General features: G+C 46.6%; 1 long non-coding RNA gene across 1 annotated transcript; it reads left to right on the forward strand.

Moving 5' to 3' along the window:
• Positions 1-230: 230 nt before the first annotated feature.
• Positions 231-24220, forward strand: LOC124233123 (uncharacterized). Its single transcript, XR_006886979.1, has 3 exons — positions 231-721; positions 3220-3356; positions 23474-24220. It is a non-coding gene; the product is annotated as an uncharacterized LOC124233123 (long non-coding RNA).
• The last annotated feature ends 222 nt before the right edge of the window (positions 24221-24442 follow it).

Raw genomic sequence — 24442 nt, forward strand, 5'->3', positions numbered from 1 at the left:
TAGCTCTGAGGTTGAGAAACCCTGGTTGAAATCTGTTGCTTATTGTCTCTGCTGACTCTTGCTCATGGTGACTCACTGCTGTGAGTGTGTTTTTTTGTAGTTTCTCTTTGGTTAATCTGAGAACACTTTTTCCCAGAGAGGATTTATATTGCTTCTTCCAACCACCAGGGGGCACCACCAACCTGGGATCACTTTCTTTTCCAGCTCGGGGGTTTCCTCATTATGTGAGTAGCATACATTCAAACCCCAGATACCCAGGAAAACTGGCAATAAGAAATTTCAAGCATTAAACCTTGATAACCTGGAGCTGACATTCATACGCTGACTGTGGATTTCCCCATGTGCTCTAATGAATGAAGATCTGAGCCTGGACACAAAAGAGTATGGTTCCGGGAATGCTTCCGTTCAGTCCATCTGCATCATAGTACATGCCCAGGTGCATGTATATGACTATGCTACAGTATTTTGCTCTATATAATTTCCTAGAAGGGAGGACAAGATGGAAAAATGTAAAAGCTACTACAGGAACAGTAGGTTTCCTAATCTTAAAGTAGTTGGGTCAAAGATGGAAATTATTCGGCATGACTAATGCCAGTCTCCAGTGTACACCACTCCCTTGGCTCGATCACATCCACTGTGTGCTCAGCTACAAGAAGACAGAATGAAATTAAAGAGCAGGCACAGTCTGCTGACATTATGATGCAGAAATGGCTTTTAAAAGGTAAGGCTTCATTAGGGATCATCTTGCAATATAGTCCCTTATACACAATTCCAGAATCCAAAAAGATCTCAGACACCAAAAGTTGATTTTGTCAGTTTAGCACAAATTCATTTGGCAGCAGAACCTGACTTGAATTGATCAGTAGCTATATAGCCTTTACATTCAGTATGAATATTCATGAATTTTGCTAAAGAAATACTGTAAATTTTTCCTGTCCCCGCTCTGGACATTTATATACAGGTGCATGTAGTTATACACACCTAGGTATTTTTTGGATAAATGGGATCATACTATACTCTACATTGTCCTGCATTTGGCTTTTGTTCACTTAGTTATATGCCATGTCACGTTGGTACATATAGAACTACTTCATTCCATGGTACAGAAATACCATGGTTTAAAATAATTCCTCTTTTGTATAGATTTCCAGAAGCCATAGTGCTAGGTCAAAGGGCATGTGCCTTTTAAATTGGATAGATATTTAAAAAGGTCTTTTAATAACCTCCACCAATTTATGGCACACAAGCGTGATTGTGTCCCTGGTTTCTTTCTTGCCATCATTTGATATTATCAATCTTTTTAACTTCTGCCAATCTGATGAGCAAAAATAAAATCTTATTACTTTAATGCATGTTTCCTAGCTGAAAAATCTCTTCTTCGTTTGTTTGTTGAACATGTACATTTCTGTAATAATGAATTGCTTGTTGTAGTCTTTGACCATTTTTCTATGGTACTTATCCTTTGCTTAGTGATTTTTAGGAGCTCTTTATATATGCTCTGTTTAATCTATTTCTTTTTAATTGTAGCATATTTTACACACAGTAAAATAGACCTTAAGTATAGAGTTTAAGAATTCTGACAAATGTATACGCTCATGTAATCATTGCCCAGATCATGACATAGAAGATCCCCATTACTCCTGAGAGTTTCTCTTGACCCCTTTCTAGTCAACACCTCGAAGAGCAACCATTGTTTTGCTTTCTATCACTAGTGATTAGATTCATCTCTTCCTGAACTTCATATAATGGGATCATACCAATAGACTTTTATGCCTGACTTCTTTTGCTCAAAATGTTTTTGAGATTCGTCCATGTTGTTACATGTATCTGTAGTTGGTTCTTCTTAATTGCTGAGTAGCATCCCGTTATCCAGATAGATAGATATGGTCATCTATTGTCCTATTGGTAGCCATCTGGATTGTTTCCAGTCTGGGGCTATTATGAATAAAGCTGCTGTCAACATTTTTGTACAAGTCTTTGTGTTCTCATTTCTCTTGAGTAAATACCTAGGAGTGGAATAACGGGGTCAGAGAGTGGATATATGTTTAAGCTTTATTAGAAACTGCCAAGCCTTGTTTCAAAGGGATTCTACTTGATATGTTTTAAATACATTACAAACACATTGACCTTGTCTGTTACTTGTGTTTTAACATTGGTTAGGGCATCCTTTGTCATTGTTGTTTTGCAACATCCTTTACGGATCTTGGAGCTTGTATCTTGCATAAGAAGGTTTAAAATTTAAAAAAAAATGTTAAATGTTTTTCTAAGTTGATTTTTGCATTTTTCTCCTTATTATATCTAGGATTTAATTTTTTAAATGTGATATGAGCTAGAAAGACTTTAGTCCCAGCCCAAGTCGTATAAGGTAGAAATTGTTATCCCATTTCACACATAAGGAGACTGAGACTCAGACAGGCTACGTGATTAGTTCAAACCACACAGCTACAAGGAGTGGATCTAAGGTTCAAAAGCAAATTTGTCTCGTTTAAAATTGCCTTCTCCCCAGGACTCTAGGCTCCCTTCTACAATCTCGACGTAAATTCTATAGGAAAGAAGAGGAAATAGCAATATGTATGCACACACACACACACACACACACACGTGTACACACACATATAAAGAAACAGAAAGAATAAACCGGAAACTAACGGAGGAGGGTAGGAACAGAGTGGAGAGCGTTGGTATGGGAGTAAAACTTCTCCAAATATGATTTTTAATACCATTTTGTGTTTTTAACTATCTACATGATTTATATGTTCAAAAATTAAATCAAATTAAATAAAAAACAGGAAAATGGAGAACTCTCAAATTGTGTACAAACATAAACAAATGAACTTAACTGCAATTTAATTTGAGACCCTAACCACACAGCCAAAAGAATGGTTTCAAATAACTTGGAAGAAAATACCCTGACCATATATCTGTGGTGGGATATATCCAAGGACAAAAGACCACACAGAAGTCTTAAGTTTTACTTAGTAGGTTTATTGTTAGTAGTAATAATGATGTGGTAGTTTTGAAAGTATTTTATGTCTATCATAAAATAAAGCAAGTAAGTAAATATATTAATGCTATTAGATACCAAGATTTTCTTTGTAAGAGAGAAAAGAATCACATATTAAATCAACAAAAAAAGAGTTAAGAAAAAAATGCCTGAATGTTAAATTTGAACTGATATTATGAACTCATTTGATTTTTCCCACCTCTGTCCACTGAGAGAGCCCACAAGCAAGAACCCCAGGAGCCGTGAGACCACCCAGTGTCCAGATCTTGATTTCTAAGACCATTACCAACCAAAAGGAACTACACTTTCTGGAGAAATGGCCGATTCCAGCTCTGAGGAAAGAAAGTGCAAGGTAAGTTTTGGGCAACTAATTGCTTCAAGAAGCAAGGATGTTCTTAAAAACTAGTGGAGTCATGTCAAAAAGATGCAGAAGCAGACTTGGAGGGATCCCTCTCGCTAAATTTGGGATTACTGAGCATCAAAAAGAATAATAGCTATAATTAATTACAGCCACATGCCATATGAAAACGTTTCTGTCAATGACAGACCACATATACAATGGTGGTCCCATGAGATTGGTACCGTATAGCCTGGGTGTGTAGTAGGCTGGACCATCTAGGTTTGTGTAAGTGCACTCTATGATGTTCACACAGTGACAAAACCGCCTAACAACGCATTTCTCAGAACATATCCGCATTGTTAAGTGATACATGACCATAAAAAATAGAAAATTTGTTTAAACTTTCACATTAAATAAGTAGAAAAATCTGTGAGTTCTGTGTATGTGTAAATGAGAGAGAGATAGGAGAAGCTCTCTTTAGAAAAGGATGTCAGCTGAGAAATGTAAAGTTAGAAAATTACCATTTTGCAACCTCCAATGTAATTACTGATTCAGGCAGGAATCATGACTAGGTGCTAGAAACCACTGGGTGAAGGGTTGTAGGGACAGGATATTTGCGCAGCTGCAAGTGTCTTCTCCCGGATTACTTACTAATTAAAAAGGGGGAAATGTACCATTACAATAGAGAGGCATGGTGGTCACAAGTTTATCCAATTTATCAAAATTAGCATCATTAATTAGTAGTAGGACAGCCCGGCACCACATGCCTCCTGATGCAAGGTGATATGAAGAGTACAGCATGACCTATGGAATATTCTTGCCAAAGTGGTCAGCTTTTAGTCCCAACTCCCAGATCACAGGATTAACAGGGGACAGGTTAAATGACAGCAAGAGAAAGTAATCAGGCAAATCCATGGTGTAGGCCATGCTAAAAGACTATGAGGTTTGGACTCTTCAAAAGGCCAATGTTATTGGGTGGAGGGGAAGCCAAGGCCATTTTAGCATCAAAGAGACCTAATAGCTATATGTGATATGGGAAACTTCATAAGATCCTGCTAAAAACAAACTGAACAACCAATCAAACAAAAAAGTCTATGGAAGACATATTGGAGGCAATTGGGCAATGTGACTATAGACTGGAGGTAGATGCTACCTGGAGTTATGGGGCGGGAAGGGGTCTGTTGCTATGTAGAACATCCTTCTGACCAGGAACAAGCTGAACAACTGAGGAGCGAAGTGTCATGAGTCCATAACCTATCTTCAAACTTTTCAGCAAAAACACGTTTACAGAGCCAGATAAAGCAAGTACGGCAAGAGATTAAAATTGTCCAACAGGGCCAGGATGAGGGTGAGGCCAGCAAGGTGCCTCAGGTGTACCACTGAGGGAGACATCACTCTCAGGGTCCACCCTGCACCTGCAGACCCCGGGAGAGAACACCTCCTTCCATGTTGTGCCGAAGTACCTCACTAGCCTTGCCCTAGTCCTGGCCTTGTTGCTGAATCTGGGCAGCAGGACATGGGTGCTCGTTATGTTAGTCTTTCAATTTTTCTGTATGTTTAAAAATGATGAAACACGCCACAAGACCCCTCTTCCACCCAAGAAATGCTCAAGAAGGCTCTCATACCTGAAAAAAAGAGAAAGGTTTACAAAGCCTTGAGCAAGGAGATAAATAGGCAGAGAAAATCAGAAAATTTCAGCTGTCTATCAGAACAGGTTAGCAAACACTTAATTATAACGTTAAAGATGAAGGGAAGGAAAACATCAAAAATAAAAATAATCTCGTCATTTTAACCACAAACTCGCAACACAGGATGGAATAATTTGTGACAACAATAACTTAGAAGAAGAAGAGGAAAGGGATGCAATTGGCTTAGTCTAAGGAAATAAGAGGCTATCAGAAAATGGACTATCTCATCTAGGAGATTTTTTTTTTTTCCTGGGGAAGATTATCCCTGAGCTAACATCTGAGCCAGTCTTCCTCTATTTTGTATGTGGGTTGTTGCTACAGCATGGCTTGATGAACACCTGGGATCTGAACCCATGAGCCCTGGGCCACCCAAGCATGAACTTAACCACTGTGCCACTGGGTGGGCCCTCTATGAGATTTTTTTATACAAATCTCATGGTAAGCACTAAACAAATAATCATAACAGAGACACAAATGAAAAATAAAGAGAAAATTGAGAGAACCATCATAGAGAACTACCAAACTGAGTTGGTAGTCTGAACTATATGGGATGAGAAATAAGGGAAATACAGAATAAATGGAAAACAAGTGATAAAATGGCAGCATTAAGCCCTCATATATCAGTAATCACTCTAAATGTAAATGGATTGACTTCTCCAATCAAAAGAGACAGAGTGGCAGGATGGATTAAAAAACAAGACCTAACAATATGCTGCCTCCAGGAAACACATTTCAGCTCTAAAGACAAACACAGGCTCAGAGTGAAGGGATGAAAGACAATACTCCAAGCAAATGGCAAACAAAAGAAAGCAGGTGTTGCCATACTTACATCACAAAAAGTAGGCTTCAAGATAAAACAGACAATGAGAGATAAAGAAGGGCAGTATACAATGATAAAAGGGACACTCCACCAAGAAGACATAAGATTTATAAATATATATGCACCCAACACAGGAGCACCAAAGTACATAAAGCAACTATTAACAGACCTAAAATGAGAAATTAACAACAGCACAATAATAGTAAGGGACTTTAAGACCCCACTTACATAATGGATAGATCATCCAGGCAGAGAGTCAGCAAGGAAATAGTGGATTTAAATGAAAAACTAGACCAGATGGATTTAATAGATATAGATAGAACATGCCATCCAAAACCAGCAGAATATGCATTCTTCTCAAGTGCGCATGGAACATTCTCAAGGATAGACCATATGTTGGAAAATAAGGCAAGCCTCAATACATTTAAGAAGATTGAAATCATGTCAAGCATCTTTTCCAACCACAAGCTATGAAACCAGAAATCAACTACAAGAAAAAAGCTGGGAAAGTGACAAATATGTGGAGATTAAACAACATGCTACTGAACAGCCAATGGATCATAGAAGAAATTAAAGGACAAATAAAAAAATATCTGGAGACAAATGAAAATGAAAATACACTATACCAACTCATATGGGATGCAGCAAAAGCAGTCCTAAGAGGAAAATTCATAGCAATACAGGTCTACCTTAACAAACAAGAAAAATCTCCAATAAGAAATCTTAAACTACACCTAATAGAATTAGAAAAAGAAGAACAAACAAAGCCCAAAGTCAGCAGAAGGAAGGAAGGAAATAATAAAAATTAGAGCAGAAATAAATGAAATTGCAATCAAAAAGACAGTAGAAAGGATTAATGAAACTAAGAACTGGTTCTTTGAGAAGGTAAACAAAATTGACAAACCCTTAGGCAGACTCACTAAGAAAAAAGAGACAAGGCTCAAAGAAATAAATTAGAAACGAAGGGGGAGAAATTACACTGGATACCACAGAAATACAAAAGATTATAAGAGAACACTATGAAAATCTATGTGCCAACAAATTGGACAGTGTAGAAGAAATAGATAAATTCTTAGACTCATACAACCTCCCAAAACTGAATCAAGAAGAAATAGAGAATCTGAATAGACCAATCACAAGTAAAGAGATTGAAACAGTAATCAAAAACCTCCCAAAAAACAAAAGTCCAGGATCAGATGGCTTCTCTGGAGAATTCTACCAAACATTCAAAGAAGATTTAATACCTATCCTCCTCAAAGTATTCCAAAAAGTTGAAGAAGACAGAACACTTTCTAACACATTTTATAAGGCCAACATCACCCTGATCCCAAAGTCATACAAGGACAACACAAAGAAGGAAAACTACAGGCCAATATCACTGCTGAACATAGGTGCAAAAATCCTCAAAGAAATGTTGGCAAGCCAAATGTAGCAATACATTACAAGGATCATAGTGATCCTTGATCAAGTCGCATTTATATCAGGGGAGCAGGGATGTTTCAACATCTGCGAATCAATCAACGTGATACACCACATTAAAAAAATGAGGAATAAAAACCACATGATCATCCCAATAGATGCAGAGAAAACATTTGACAAGATCCAACATCCATTTATGATAAAAACTCTCAAAAATGAGTATAAAAGGAAAGTACCACTACATAATAAAGGCCATAAATGACAAACCCACAGCCAACATCATACTCAATGGGAAAAAACTGAAAGCCATCCCTCTGAGAACAAGAATAAGACAAAGGTGCCCACTCTCACCACTCCTATTCAACATAGTACTGGAGGTTTTGGCCAGAGAAATTAGGCAAAAAAAAAAGAAATAAAAAAGAATCCAAATAGACAATGAAGAAGTGACACTTTCACTGTTTGCAGACGACATAATTCCATATACAGAAAACCCTAAAGAATCCATTGGAAAACTATTAGAAATAATCAACAACTACAGCAAAGTTGCAGAGTACAAAATCAACTTACAAAAATCAGTTGCATTTCTATACTCTAATAACAAACTAACAGAAAGAGAAGTTAAGAATACAATCCCATTTACAATCTCAACAAAAAGAATAAAATATCTAGGAATAAATTTAACCAAGGAGGTGAAAGACCTATACAATGAAAACTATGAAACATTACTGAAAGGAATTGATGATGACATAAAGAAATGGAAAGATATTCCATGCCCATGGATTGGAAGAATAAAGATAGTTAAAATGTCCATACTACCTAAAGCAATCTACAGATTCAGTGCAATCCCAACCAGAATCCCAATGACATTCTTCATGGAAATAGAACAAAGAATCCTAAAGTTCATACGGGGCAACAAAAGACTCCAAATAGCTAAAGCAATCCTGAGAAAAAAGAACAAAGCTGGAGACACAATCCCTGACTTTAAAATATTCTACAAAGCTATAGTGATCAAAACAGCATGGTACTGGTTCAAAAACAGACACACAGATCAATGGAACAGAATTGAAAGCCCAGAAATAGAACCACACATCTACAGACAGCTAATCTTTGACAAAGGAGCTAAGAACAAACAATGGAGAATGGAAAGTCTCTTCAATAAACGGTGTTGGGAAAACTGGACAGCCAAGTGCAAAAAAATGAAAGTAGACAGTTATATTTCACAATATGCAAAAATTAACTCAAAATGGATAAAAGACTTGAAGGTAAGACGTGAAACCATAAAACTCCTGGAAGAAAATATAGGCAATACACTCTTTGATATTGGTCTTAGAAGGATCTTTTTGAATGCCATGTTTATTTGCGAAAGGGGAACAAAAGAAAAAGCAACAAGTGGGACTTCACCAGACTAAAGAGCTTCCGCAAGGCAAAGGAAACCATGAACAAAATGAAAAGATAACCCACTAGCTGGGAAAAAATATTTGCAAATCATATATCCAACAAGAGGTTAATCTTCAAAATATATAAAGAATTCACACAACTCAACAACAAAAAACAAACAACCTGATAAAAACATGGGCAAAGGATACGAACAAACATTTTTTCCAAAGAAGATATACAGATGGCCAACAGGAACATGAAAAGATGTTCGACATCACTAATCATCAGGGAAATGCAAATCAAAACTACACTAAGATATCACCTTACACCCATTAGAATGGCTATAATCACCAAGACAAAGAATAACAAACGTTGGAGAGGTTGTGGAGGAAAGGGAACCTTCATACACTGCTGGTGAGAATGCAAACTGGTGTAGCCACTATGGAAAACAGTATGGAGATTTCTCAAAAAGTTAAAAATAGAAATATCGTACAACCCAGCTATCCCACTGCTGGGTATTTATCCAAAGAACTTGAAATCAACAAGTTCTCAAAGAGACTTGTGCACCCCTATGTTCATTGCAGCATTATTCACTATAGCCAAGATGTGGAAGCAACCCAAGGGCCCATCAACTGATGATTGGCTAAAGAAGATGTGGTATATATAAACAATGGAATACTACTCAGCTATAAAAAAGACAAACTCATCCCATCCACAACCACATGGATGGACCTGGAGGGTATTTAGCGAAATAAGCCAGACAGAGAGAGACAAACACCATGTGACTTCACTCATATGTGGAAGATACACTAACACATGGACAAAGAGAACACTTTAGTGGTTACTAGAGGGGAAGGGGGTGGGAGGGTGGGCACAAGAGGTGAAGGGGCACATTTATACGGTGACTGACAAACAATAATGTACAACTGAAATTTCACAATGTTATACAGTATTAAGACCTCAATAAAACGAACAAAGAAGAAATGATGAAGCAATCCAAACATCCATCAAGTGATGAATAGTGTATCTACACAATGGAACATGATTTAGCCACAAAAAGGAATGAAATACTGATACAGGTTGTAAGACTATGAGCTTCAGAAAGACTATGCTAAGTGTAAGAAGCCAGACACAGAAGGCCACATGTCGTATGCTCCTTGTCTGTGATCCACAGAGACAGAAAGCAGATTAGACATGTCATGTTGCACAACAGCATGAATGCGCTAAATACCACTAAATTGTACACTCTGAAATGGTTAATGTATATTATGTGAATTTCCTCAAAAAAATTAATCACAATAAAAGCTTGAGGAACAAAATGGTCAGATGTCAGGCATAAAAATGATGCATTTTCAAAATTGGTTAAAATTGTGCAAGTATGCCTACGAAGGAAGCCCCTTTGGAATCCTGGCCTTGGTAAGCGGCAAAAGCAATGACAAGCATCACGTGGCGTTGGCTAGCATCGGCTGTCACGTGACCCTGGTGCATTCACTTGCCCCTCTTGAACCTGGGTTTCTCCACTATCCAATGGTATCTAGGTTTGTGCTGCCCCGCTGCTGCCCCGCGCCTGTGCTGTCCCACCAGGTAACTTGACCACGAAGAGGCTGCACAGAGCAGGCCTGGCTCTCCTCTCACCTCCCAGCACACCTGGGTAAAGTTCCAAGAAAATGTTCTCCTGTTCCGGGAGCTCCCTGGTGCCTTTCCTGACCTGACCCCAGGAACAGGGTTCCCGTGGATGATGCAGTGGTTCCAAGTGTCCCCCAGGTGCAGTGGTTCTGTTGGAAGGCGTGGTTGATGAGGCAGCATCTGAGAGCTCGGCTGGGGGGACCTCCACCTGGCTCTTCCAGGGGCCGTAGCGTATGTGACTCTGTCGTACAGGAGGAGAGCCATGTGCTTAGATTTGCGTGTGTGGGACACAAATATCAAGAACCACCAGCATTTACTGAGCACCCACTACAAGCCAGTGGCTGTATTAAAGGCTTTGCGTGGTATCCTCTCATTCAGTCCTCCTAACAGCCCTCCGATGTGGCTGCTATTATTGCGCCCATTTCACCAGAAGGAGAGGGAGGGTCAGACAGGTTAGGTTAGCTGCCCATGGCAACTCGACTGGTGAATGGTGAGGCCAGGATTCAAACCCACGAGCTTTGATCCAGGGTCTGAGCTCTCCGTGACGGAGACCTGAAACCCACGTAGGCAGTGGAGGGCAGGAAGGGGACTGTTGTCTAACATCCGCTACGCTGAGAGTCCAGATCTTCTTACCAGGTGCTTACACACGACACCCTGCAGCAGGCATTCTGTGCTCATGACCATGTTACAGAGGAGGGAACCGAGGCTCAGAGAAGTGACTTTGCTCAAGCATCACACAGCCAGTAAACGAGAGTCTGGGGGTTCAAGCCAGCTCTTCCTGTAGTCCCACTGCTTACCCCCTTCTTCCCAAAGGTGAGAGTCCCTACCAGAAGCTTGATTTCAGGACTCCCTTTTCATTTGCTTCTCTGAGGAGCATTTCAGCCTCATGGGGTGACAGGAGCAGAAAAGGCCCGTTTCTGTCTAGGAAAATGAGAGATGGCCGAGAGATGGCCGAGACCTGGCCTGTGTGGGCAGCCGAGCAGTGGCCAGGCTGTGTCTTTGCAGCATGAGCCTCCCCTCGCAAACCAGGCAAGGACTTCAGGACCCCTGGCTGCTGTTGGCATCTCCTCCTTGGAGGAGCAGCGGCCTGGCTTTAAGGCTCCATGAAGGATGGGGTAGATGGAAGTTTCCAGAAGGGAGGACACACAGGAGTCTGGCTGCCCATAAGCCAGGAGCATAAACAATTCTCTGAGGGACTCCGGGGAAAGGACACAGATGTGCAGAGGTTCTCTGGAAACCTCACTGTGTCTGGGGCAGGAAAGCCGCTAGAGCTCCTCCGTTCTCTGGACGTCCCCGCCAACCAGGGCTGGGCCAGGACGGGGGCTGAGGACACAGGAAGTCATAACCTGGTGGTTCTGAGTGTCTCTTGTGGCCCTGTGTCGCGCCTGTCCGTGAGGACCACAGGGTGGGGGCGGCCTCTCCCGTGCGCTCAGCGATAGATCCTGCTGTAGAAAACGCCCAGGCTTCCAGACACCCCTGGCTGCTCCAGCTCACCAGGTGTGAACCACTCACTTCCTTCACGGCTCAGCAGAGCAAAAACAGCTAAGTCTGGTTTAACCCAGTTCCTGTCAGGCTCTGCCCACCTCCTTGCCCCTGCCCATCTGCTCTGGGCATGGCTGGCGTCTGTTCTGAGTGGCTGGTGCCTGTGCCTCTAGAGGTGGGACCTCTTCCTGGGGCTGGGCGCTGATGTCACCCCAGGTCGTAGGAGGGGTCCTGAGGATTCCAGTCCTGAGGAGGGGACTTTCAGTGGTTGTGGGAGGGAGGGCCTGGGGCACTCTCCGAGGGAGGGAACACAGCAATAGCCTGAGTGGGGAGTAGTTAATGGCGCGGCCTGCAGCTGATCAATCCTCCCGCCTTCCTTCTCTGTGTACAGCAGGCTGGGACTCGCCAAGGGAAAGCATCTGTCTTCCTCTGGTGGATTTCCAAGGGGAAGGCTGGGTTCCCAGGAACCCCTCTAGGCTTTGGGGTCCAAACCTCTTCACGGGGATCAAGCACTCACTTGGGATCCAGGTTATGAGAGTAGGAGGATGGGAGGGCCTTGGCCTATGACATAAGAGGTAATGCAGAGCTTTTCTGGTAGATGGTGGGACCGCAGGCCTCTAGCCTGGAGGAAGTACAGGGCCAGGACTGGGCCTGAATTGGAGAAGGTGGTGGGCTGTGAAGTACTTGCCACACCAGGGCCGCTGGATTCAAGAGAGGAACCCTCACTTGCCTGGATCCTTCCTTCATCCACGCATCCATGCATCCATCATCATGGAGTGCCTGCTACATGCCAGGCTCTGAGCTAGACTTTGGAAACAAGAGGCAAATTATAACATGGTCCCTCTCCTCACAGCCTGGAAGGGAGACAGACAGGAAAATAAATGGTCTTGATGGAAGAGTATGCAAAGTAGATGGCTGCATAGTCAAACCCGGTGCAGGGGCTGGAGTGAGTTCTGCCCTGGGGACCAAGGGAAGTCTTTTCAGAAGAGAATACATTTGAGCAGGTTCCTGAAGGACCAGCCAGGCAGGAAGGAAAGGGAAGAGCATTATGGGCAGAAGAATTGGCAGGTGCAAAGGCACTGAGGCATCAAAGATAGTCATGGGTATCGACGGGTCCCTCTCTGTGGCTCTGTCTGCACTTTGAGTGCATCTGAACCACCGGCCTAGTCTTCTTTCAGGCTTGTCCTCCCAGGCATCCATCCCTGTGCTGCCCACCCTGCCCTGCTGCCACCCAGGCCAGTGTCACTTCCGTACTGAGATGGCAAGGAGATGAGACAGCAGCTGGGATGTCCAAGAACTGACCCTCATGACAGGCAGCCTGTGGCCCAATGTGTGTGTGGACTCCCAGGGCAGGCCCAGCTCCTCAGGAAGGCACTGTTCCATGCTCATCTCTATTCTCGTCACACCCCACCCCAGCCTCAAACAAGTGAGTTCTTCCAAGTGGATTCATTGTCTCTGCTCAAAAACAGCTCCGTTCGTGCTCCCTCGCCAGAGGGGAGCAGGCTGTGTTTCCATCCCTGCCCTCCGTTGTCACCGCTGCCCAACTTCTTGGCGCGGTGCCGTGGCACCTTGTTATCTCCAGCTTTGTGCTGTCGCCTTTTATTACAAAACTTTCAGAAATTCTCCGAATCGTCTTGCCGGTTATCGGGCTCCCCACAACCGCCTGCATGAGCCTCTGGGCCTGAACCGCAAGGCGACCGCAGCGCATCAGCAACTTCTGCTCTGAGCCCAGCCGGGGGCCGCTTCCCCTCTGCTCCCCCAGCCCGAGCTGGGCTCACACTTCCCTTTCTCTCTTTCTTTTTCTTTTTCTAAATCTTAGAATCTGAAGTCAGGCAGTGGGGGAGGAGGTCAGAGCCAGCCTGAGCGGCTCTGTTTGGAAGAAGGGTGGGTGGCGGGTTCTGCCAGCTGAATCGACCTATTCTTCCTGCTGAGTTCCCTCTGGATTCCAGAAAGTACCCTCAGCCAAGGAGCGTCTCGGGAGAGCAGGAGTGTATGTCTGTGTGTGTGTGAGAGTGCACATGTGTGTGCGTGTGTGTGTGACAGGGAGAGACAGAAACCCAGTACAACACAAGCAGAGGAGAATTTATGTGAGAGAAAAAACGAGATAGTTAGTCTAGATTTTCCTGGTCCTCCTTCCCTAGTCCCCTTGTTCCCAGAGACTGTCACAAGGACTGCTTTATAGTAACCGTGCAGGAAAAGTCCACTGAACAGATAAACACATCAGGTCAACATTCTACTACTTAGAGCTGCCTTAGGCCCAGCAAGCATGTTAGGGAGTTAGGGACCCCTCGCCCCTTCTTCCCTCCAGGGTCTGAGCAACGCATATACACGCGGCCATGGTTCCCAGAAGGCCGAGTCTCAGCCTGTGAAGGCCAGGTGGGCCCAGCATCCTTGTGAGCAGGGAGCATAGGGCCCCACACCTGAGCACAGGAAGTGAAAGAAAGGGGGTCACTCGTGAGCACCCAAAGCTCTCACGGCAGCTCTCCCCTCCCCACCTGTGATCCAGCCCAGGACTGTGGGGCTCCCCACTGAGATTAGCCACTCCTCCAGAAGCTCCCTCCCCAGCTTATTCTGAAGGGAGGAGGGGTGTCCCATTCTCTACGAGCAGGTGGGAAGTGCTCTCTTTCGCAAATTCCATCTTTGAAACCCAAGAGCTCTTCCTTCAATGGAGGGACTTTGGATCCTTATATTGTAAGAGAAATGAATACGATTAGATGGGTGTCTGCTTATTACCTAGTTGAGACACAATAATGATGATGATGATAACCACATGGCTGTTGACAAACCACTTTCGCATCCAGGATCATGTAGGAGTGTCCCATCCACCTGGTGGAGTAGGGGTGCTCATCCCTATCTTAAGATGAGAAAACGAGGCGACTTGCTTAGGGCGATGTGGGATGGGCAGGTGGGGATCATGTCCGGCCAGACTCCCAACCCAACCAGGAGATGAGCTCTTGGGCTGAGAGAAGGAAGAGGCAAGGGGGTTGAGGGCTGGGATCACGATGTGGGCTGTGGGGTTGAGCCCAGCCGTAGCCAGCATGAGTCGCGGTCTGGTTCCTACTATTTTATATGTCCCCAGAAAAAGGCCCATGTAGGTTTGCGTACAATTTTAGGAGGCTCAGACGTTTTCACACAGAGAGAGGGAGGGAGCCTGGACAGCGAGAGAAGACAGTCCTGAAGCTGCTGGGCTGCTCCACCCTTCCCGTCCTCCTGGTGGAATTGTTGCTGCACTTAGAGTGAAAGCAGCTTCTGAGAAAATGGGATTTCTTCTCCCAAGCCCAACACAAGACATGAGGGATTCAGGAATACCCTGCTTCCCTTAACAATTCGTTGTTAGAAACTATACTCCACCACGCAGAAATTCGAGATGACGTCCCCAATAAATGACCCAATGACAGCTAAATTGAAGCAGCAACCAATAGTGTGTCATAAAAGAGGTAACAGCTATAAACTTCTACCATAATGCAAACTATAAAACTTTTCTTCAAGTCCTATAACATGCACATAAATGTTTACTTCATGCTGTGATTACAAGAGGGGCCCCTGTGTGCTATAAAACCTAAAGATACACAATAAAATGTCCACCTCTGCTGTATCATACATTCAACCTAAACTAATGCACTATCTTTAACAAGAATTTATTAAACTTTTATTTAAGAAACTTTTTCTTCTCTCATATTGCCATTTGGAAGCGTTTTCAAAGGCAATTAGGAAGGCTTATATCTGAGAAACGAAAACTACTAAAACAACAGTTGGAGCAGGTGTCCCCTTTTCCTTTTAGACATATTCCTGCAGCAAATGGGACCTTTCTGTTCCATTCTGCTGCCTTTGAGGCTGTGTCCAGGGCAGTAGCAGCAAAAGAGTGATGTCATGGCAATGATGGCACAGTCCAGAGGCAGTAACCTGCCCAAGGCCTCCAGGGTTTGAATTCAGGCCTACGTCACCACAGGGCCACCATTCTTTCAACTAAGCCACATCCTTTGTGACACTGGTAGAATAGTGGAATGAACAGCATAGATGAAGGAAATGGGACATAGGCATTAAGTGATGGCAACAAAAGTAGAAATTGTTGAAAAAAGGCCCAGCTGTGGTTTTGACTCCTTGATAGGCAGAAAGATCCAGGGCCGGGCTGAGGCAAACACCCAGGTCCCGGGCCCGGCACCAGAGTGCAAGGCTGGTTACCTCCCCCATTGGGAGCAGTGTGCCTCCTCCTGATGGTCTCCTGGCTCAGTCTTCACTCTCTGGTCTGTCTTCATTTCAGTCCTCGGGTCCCAGCTTGAGTCTGGGAAGCCGTGTGGCCTAGGCAAGGGAACACATGTCCTTTGAGAGTCCACTCTCCGCTCCGTGCTCCTTGGCCCTCTTTGTTCCCTGCAGCAGCTCTGCAAGCTCAGTGTTACTAGGTCTGTTCAACTGACGGGGAAGCTGAGTTTGCTAAGTGAGAGGCAGTAGGGCTCATAGTTAGAGGTGTGGCCTCTGGCTGAGCTGCTGGAATCCTGGCTCTCTACTCCCTAGACTAGACGCAAGGGAAGCTAGCCTCTCCCAAGCGCAGTGTTCTCTCTACACAACGGGAATAACAGGAGCGCCTCTGTGATGGGGCTTTTGTGAAAATGTACAGGTGATACTTGCAAAGCTCTTAACACAGTACGGGGCACACAGTGGGCTTGGAGAACACCGTGATGGCCACTCTTAAGAGGTGGGACTGGGTGTGGACCCAGGTCAGCCTGACTCTCCACCAGCAGAGGATACGACGCTAAATCCCTCTTTCATCGTTGACCAGCGGTGTGACCTCAGACAAGTCGCTTTCCTTGGGCCTCAGTTTCCTTCACTGTAAAGTGGGAATATCACTTTACAAGGCGGTTCTTGAGACTTAAGTGGATTAGAAGTGAAAACATTTACTGAACCGTTAAAAGAGATGCGCAGGGTGAAGCGTTAGCTGGTGTTAAATGCGCATTGGTCAGTGGGTTAGGATTAGTCTGTGCTCTCTTCGGGGTTTAAAATACGGAAGCCTAACCCCTGACTCCTTTGGAGGCCACATCAAAGAAAAGATCAACACTCGATAAATGCACAAGACTTAGAAAGAAGGGGTGCGGGAAGGGAGCAGACATGTGTTGACACCTACTGTATGCCTAGCCTGACGAGAGGCATTTCAGAGATATAATCCAGGAGTCCCAGCCCCCTCGCCTGTGACTAGACAATCTCAGCCCATTTGCTTTCATTGGCCTTTGCTGCTAGGAAGGAGCGTTCCCTGGGTATTTCCGGGCCTTGGTGGCAGTCACTTGTGGTGTCCACCCCACCCTTCCTCTCCTTCTCTCATCCCAGTGCCTGTGCCCACTGCCCCTACCCGGCACCACCCCTGCTGCATGAGGAGGCCATCTTCCTCCCCAGGGCACTGAACACTGGAACACCGAACATGCCAGGCAGGGGAGGGGAGGGTGCGCCTCTCTCCCGCTCCATGCCACAGGCTGAGCACGGACCCCAGGGCATCTCTGCTTCTGTCCATAGTCTTAGAAAACCTTTCAACTTGTGACTCTCAAGCTTCTAGATCTCAGAGTTCAACCCAGTCCCTGGGGCCAGATGAGAAGAGGCCCAACATCATTTCTCTTCCTCTCCTCTCCCCTCAGACCAAGCCCCAGACAAACACCTCTTCTCTCTCTTTTATAAAACAAAAGCGCCTGGCCTATCAGTGGATATCAAAGATAGTGAAGAAGAGGGAGGGAGTGTCATCTGCCCTAATGGTGTATGGACTCAGGCTCAGCAATTCCCAAACTCCAGGCTACATCCTTACAAAGATGATATGAGAGAGACATTATTAACCTATTTACAGATGAAGACACTGAGGTTCAGAGAGGAGAAGCTGGGCCAAGGATACTCAACTAGTAAGTGGCTGGGCTGGGATTCAGATGCAGGGCTGTTTACCATGTTGCCTCCAGAAGCCAAAGAGATGAAGCCCTGACAGTGTCAGAGTGGGCTGTTGGCAGGTGGTAGGGGTCTCTGGGTTCCTTCTCCCCAGACACACAGCCATTAGCCGCTGATCCCCAGCCTGCTTTCCAAGCCCCTCTGAAGGGCCCATCCCAGCCTCGGCTTTAATTACGGCTGCTCTTGAGGAAGTGATGTAATTTACCCTTCCCAGAAACCCAGGCTCCCTCAGAGTCTTCCAGTGCACGCCACCCGAAGTCAAGGTGGATTTTATCTTCCTGCCTCTCATTGAGAAAGTGGCCTTAATCTGGGTCTGCGGAAGAACTTCCTCCCACCCTTTCTTTCTTCGCTCATTCCTTTTTTCTTATTATTTTCGCGATTTTAAGTGCAAAATGCCCAAGATAGTGCACCTCCTGTCTTTGCTTTCTTTTCTGCCCTTTGTGTCTCTGAATTCTCAAATCACACACCACACCAGCTAGTTTAGCATAGGAAATTAAATTAATTTCCATGCTCCAACTCCAGATGTAAATGCCTTTATTAATAATTTAAAGCACATCTATTTATGCAGTTTGATATTTTTCAGGTTCAGGGAAGCAATTGAGTTTTACCCAAGTTGCTGATCAGCAGACAGTGTCTTCTTCGCCTCCAGAGCTGCTGGGGGACAGAGAGAGTCCTGAGGCAGGGCTCGCCGGCCCGATGCCCTCCTCACCACTCAGGCCTGCCCACGGCCTCTGGGAGATGAGGGCTTCTGAAATTAAGGACGACACATTGGTTTGCTCCAGCCCATCTCAAGAAAGGCCAATTTCTTTCTCAGAATTGCCCTGGGTTATTAAACTTGAAGACCTTCAGAGGTCCTAGGCACCAAAAGTTCCCCCCCTCAGCTAGTTCCTGGGGAGACTGTCGTCATCAAAAAGCCGCTTTCAGCTTTTACCTCCGTAAGTGATTTCGCACCATTAAGGGCTTGCCCGCCTGTGGGTGAGAAGCGCTGGCTTGGCCACTGAGGAGCTGGCGAGTGTGGACAACTTGCCCCACTTCTGTTTACCTCCATTTCCTTATCTGAAAAGCGAGAAAATGATACTTACCTTAATAGGGCCACTGTGAAGATTGAGCAGCAAGATAACCTACAAGAATAAGCTTGGCTGATCTACCCACCATCTCCCTCAGCCAGCCTCGCCCTGTCCCCTCCCCAGGCTTCTGCTTGGGCTGTGCCCTTGCCTGTCATGCTCTCCTTCTCATTTTCATATCTCAACTCTACCCCATGCTTTGTAATAAAAACAGTTTCCTTTCACTTATTGCTTGGTACTATCCAAAGAGCTTTTGCATACCTGATATCATTTTACTGTCAGTAACAATATTTTGAGCAGAGATGGAATTCGAGTTCCTTTGAGAGGTAGCTTCCTAGAGACAGATTAGAATTCAGAAATTCTCAGGATCCCTGGCTAACCGTAGTCAGCCCTGTGACCCAGGGACTGTACGAGATGCTATGGGCTGGGGTGGGTCATCACACCATGATGACTGGGGTCCATCTCCAGGATCCCCTGGCCTAGAGGGACAAAGAGAAAGTGGTACCCCTGGCACCCTACTCTGTTTGGTATGAGCTGCATGTTGAGAAACAGGCCAGGAGTCTAGGATCAAGCCCGGCCCTGAGGTCTCGTGCGCATATCCTCAAACTGGGCCTCAGATTCCAGGATCAGATCTTCCCACTCATGGTCCCCCAGAGAGTGGAAGCTGGAACCATCCCTGACTCCCCCTCCCTCATCCCCCCTGTAATGCATCCCCCAGCCTTGCTGATTTCACCTCCCCCTGCGTATCTCTGGAATGCACCCCCTTCTCTTCCTCTTGCTGTTACCACCCTCCCCTGAAGCATCATCCTCTCTCCCGTGGACGACTGCACCTGCCACCAATGAGTGTCTCTGCTGCCACCTCCGTCCCCACCCCACCTCCCCGCCATTCTCCCACCCGCCTGCCAGGGCAAGCTTTTGAAACTCAGATGCCGCCTCCTCTCCACATGGACACATTTAAAAGCCCCGCAGGCTCCTCACTGCCTCAGGATCAAGGCCAAATGCTGTGTCATATGCCATAGCTCACTGCACAATGTGGCCCCTGGGGATAACCCTGGCACCCAGCTCTCCTCATTCCTCCTCGCCATTTCTGCTTCAAAGCCATACTAGCCATGCTGCCCTTTCTCCAGTTTCTAGAACTCACCGTGTACCTCCTTACGTGCTATTTCTTCTATTGTGCTCCCCCCGCCCCCCCGCCCCGGCTTGATGACAGATCACTGTTCCTTCCTCAGGGACCCTCTGGAGTAAATCAGTTCTTCCCCATCATCAAATGCTCTCCTGTCGCCTCTTTCTCATCTTTTGCAGCCCTTATCACAGTCTGTGAGTGTGTTTCCACCTGTGCTGTGTGGCTGCTGCCTGTGTCCTGCTCTGGCAGGCCAGGCATCTTTTCTGTCTCCCTCTCCACTGTACGCCCAGCAGCTCGCATGGTAAGCAGTCGGCGCTTAATGCTTTTATGTGTATATATATGTGTACAGAGAGCAATGAATAGACCTGTGACGAATGAGGCATTTGGACTGGCCAAGTTCTAAGGCCACTTGTGGCTCTAAAGTGCTCATGAGATTAGTGTAGCAACCAGTGTGCCCCGAGAATGATGGCCACTTCTGAACGCCCTCCCGTGAGGTCGCTCCCTTGCCTGGGATGGTCAGCCATTGCAGTAGCTGATGCGCAGGGGCTGAGGGTGGGTGGGGTGAAGGGGGGCTGTCCCAGGTGAGGGGAATGCATGGCCTGGGACAATGGGGGGAACAGCCACAGTGTCATATTTTGCCTGGGAGGCAGTGTGATCTGGAAACAGCTCTGGGCTGGAAGTCAAGAGAGCTGGGTTCTAACACAGTCCTACACTGGCTCCTGTGTCATTGAGCAACCTCTCAGAGCCCCAGTTTTGTCATCTGTGACTGGGGGTGATCTCCACCTTCCACGGTGAGTATGAAAGTCTGACATAGCATCACACTGGAAAGGGTCAGGCCTGACCTTCTCTTCCTGGTGGTCCTCCTGGCCGCCTGCCTCTGCTCCTCCCATTATCACTCCCCAAGGTCAAGTGAGGGGATCAGTTAGGCCAGACACGGTGCAGGACGGCTGAGGGACGGGCTGCGTGATCTCACTTTGCTTCTGCAGCCTTCTTAGCACTTATCACTGTCAGCGATTAGCCTATTTCTTTGTTCATTTGCTTGCCTCTCCCAAGAAGAATATAAACTCTGAGAGCAAGGAGCTCTCTCCTTGTCCTGCTTACTCATCTCTGTCTCTCCAGCACTGAGCAGAGTCCCTGAGTCATAGACTCTTAATAAATGTTTTGAAAATGGGAACGGAAGGAGAGGCAGCCAGGAGCCCTGGACGAGTGGAGGGTGGAGGAGAAGAAAAGGAGGGAGGTGTGAGCAGCAGCTGCCCCTGGGCTGAGAATGGTCCCAGGATCATGCCCAAGGCAGGACAGACGCTAACTGTGGAGAAGGACGGGGTGGGGTGGTTCAGGGTCTGGGAGAAGAGGTGACCCAGGAGGTGCCCCATGCAACCGGGGTCTGGTCTGGACAACAGCAGCATGGGTGCAGGATCTGGTAGAAATGCAGGCTTTGCCGCCCCCCTGGCTCAGATTCGGCTCCTGCCATTACCCCCTGGGTGCCTACGGGTAAGTTGGCCGACCTCTTTGAGCTCCTGTTTCCTCCTATGAGGGATAGGAAAACAGAAATTGTGTTGGTTCATTTGTGGCAGCTGTCCCCCTCCCTTCTAGAAAAGCCCTCTGAGGGAAGGGCCGGGTGAGGGGCGGGGGGTGGAGCATCTAGGCAGTGGTTTCCAGGGAAGGTGCAGCCTGTTTTTCTTTGCTAATGTTGGGCCTATAGTCTAATGGGCCCTGAAAGCAATTTCTAATGAACCTTTGAAACTTACTAGGGGGAAGGAGTCTGGGGCCTTTTTCTGTGAGAGTTAAAGTTGGTGAGAGTGGGGGCCCAGAGAGAGGCAAGGAGGGATGTGGAGAAGGTGCAGAGGGTGGGAGAGGCAAAGACTTCCAGGCCATCCTTTGGGCTGAGTCCCCAGTGTACTGTGGCCCCAGGGAAGACTGACCCAAAGTCTGGGTCCCAGGCTCGCTCTCCCCTGGGCAGTGGTCAGGTCATCCTGCCCACCCCCCACCTACCTCGGCCCTCACAATCGTGGGAACCCCACCCAGATCAACTCAAGGCTTCCTGGACCAAACTGCTCAGCCGCCCCAAGTGGTAACATCCCAGAAGAAAGCTGTAGATGTTGGTCAGCCTACCCCCGGCTGGGGTAGGAGGAGTGGACCCCACCATTTACATGTAAAAATTGGGGTGGTGAGCAAGTGTATGGTATGCTCTTCCTCCGTTGGTTCAAAGTGTGGTGCTCTGTACCTCTTAGCTGTCATCCTGAAAGGTCTCCACCCTGGAGGACACAGTGACCTTGGGCAAAACACACGACCTACTGAGCTTCATCTGAAAAATGGGGGCAATAGTTCCTGCTTCATGGAGTTATCATAAGGAAGAAATGAGACAAATTATAAAGTGTTCAGTAGGCAGGAAATGCAGGAAGAAATATTTCCCTGCCCCCTTTCTCCCCAGACCCCTAAAGGCTGCCGGGTGGGGTGCAGGGCAGCTTTGGCCCCTCCTGTGTTTTGACCCTCATCCACAGCAGGCCAGCTCCGCAGAGCCCAGGCACGCGCAAGCCCTCTCCCTGCCTTGTCCACCCGCAATCGCAGCCGCCAAAGTGTTGACGTGCCTCTGACATGCTTCCACTCAAGGAAGCCGCCGACTGAGGGTGGCTCAGGACATGTGCTGAGCTTCTCTCTCATCTCGTGACCGTCGCCCGGCTGGCTCTCACAGGCAGGCACTGGAAGTGCTCCCAGCCAGCTGGGCCGGCTCCAGGCAGTGGTCCCTCCCTCCCTCTCACAGGATAAGAGACCTGTTTGCACAGGGGCCGAGCCAAGGAGGCAGGGTTAAACCCTGAAGCTCTCAGCTTCTCTGAGCTCTGTCTAGGCTGGGCACCTGGCTCAAACATACCTAGAAACAGAAGGCGAAAAAGCTGAAGGGGTGGGAGTGATATCACTGAGCTCCTAAAGTTGAGGCACCTTTTTGTCCATATGGGGAAACTGAGGCCCAGAGAGAAGGGCCCTGTCTATGGTCACAACGCAAAGGACGGAACTCAGACTTATTTCTTCATCACATATGATTCAGAATGACCTGCAGACTAGGCATTGCGATGCGGGATGGAGATGATGGAGCCCCAGCCCCTGCCTCTGGGCTGGAGGGACCTCCTTCCAGATCTCCTCTCATATGGGCTTCAAGGGCATGAGTTCAGATGACCACACAGTCTTGTGGTTTGCGTGGCTTGGTCTCACGGCTGAGTCTGTCCGTTCTCTGAGGACCTCCACCCACCCCCTGTGCCCTACACAGACCGAGGCGTGCTGCAGGTCACAGCTGCAAATCTGGGGACCCAGGGATCCCGCAGGAGCATTGCCCAGGCCTGCCTCTTCCTCTCCTCATTTTCGCTTCAATCTCCCTTGAAAGCACAGCCCGTGCTTTAGGGAACTGGATCGACCCCTCTGACCCCGCCGGTAAACTGATGATCAATGCCACTTGGGCTGGTTTAACAAACCACCTGGCGTTTTCCAAGACGTGAACTGTTGGCTCATTTACTGAGTCACTTAAGCCTCCTCATTGTGTGAAATTTAGGGATTTAGGGCGGCCTGGGGCTATTTTACATCTTGATCCTTCCTGTTAAGCCCTGCTTGTTTCTCTCTCACAGGTGGGGCTGGATTTCTCAGGAAGACTGCTGGAAACCTGTGTAGCAGCAGCTCTCAGCCACAGCCCAGGGCCAAGGGCTGGCGGCCCACAGCTGGGGAAGGACAAGTCCATTCCTGGATGCCTCTTCTGCTTACCTTGCACTTCCAGGAGCTGATTATCTAGAAGTGGGCTCCTGCTATGAGCAAAGCACGGTGCTAGCCCTCGGGGGAGGGAGTAAGACTGACCTCAATGAGCTGATTTTGAAGTAGAAGAGAAGGGTATCTACCCAAACTAGGATGCACTGGTAAAGGTTTAATAAGCAGCTTTCCCCGGGGGAAAAAATACCTGATTATAGCATTTGCCGGTTTCCATGGTATAAATATTCCCATCATGGCCTATTTCAAGGGACCAGTGTGACATCTGTGGAAGAGGTTGCAGAATCAGGTCTTGAGAGCAAGTGGAAGCCAGATCCAGCATACCAGCGACCCCTGCTCACCATGTGGCAAGGCAATTTGTAAAACGTACTAAAGTAGAAGAAGAATATAATTCTTTGGCCCCTGGACAGGGGAGCAATACCTCTGACTGAACTTCCTGGGGAGGTTTCAAAGAGAAACTGTATTTGGTTTGGGCCTGGAGGAAGCACATGGCTTCCACCGGGGGAGCAGTGAAGGGAGGTCCTCCAGGTGGACAGAGCAGCCTGAGCCAAGGAAGCACGTACACGCCCACTGTGCCGGAGGACCAGTGTCCTATTTGACCATGGAGGCCAGATCACATCAGGCCCCATAAACTTGGCTGAGGAGGTTGTTCTTTGTCTTGTCAGGAGATAAGGTGGGGGAGACAGTGATGCATCTTAAGCAGGAGAATGACATCGTAAGATTTGTTTTATTGTGTTTCTTTTGAATCCTGATTTTGTCATATTTTCTAAAAGATTCTGTATGTTCATTACAAAAACAAATCAAGCAATGCATCAAAGTACAAAAAGATGCCTTTT

The sequence above is a fragment of the Equus quagga genome, unplaced genomic scaffold (genome assembly GCF_021613505.1).
Source record: "Equus quagga isolate Etosha38 unplaced genomic scaffold, UCLA_HA_Equagga_1.0 153_RagTag, whole genome shotgun sequence".
Lineage (NCBI taxonomy): Eukaryota > Metazoa > Chordata > Mammalia > Perissodactyla > Equidae > Equus > Equus quagga.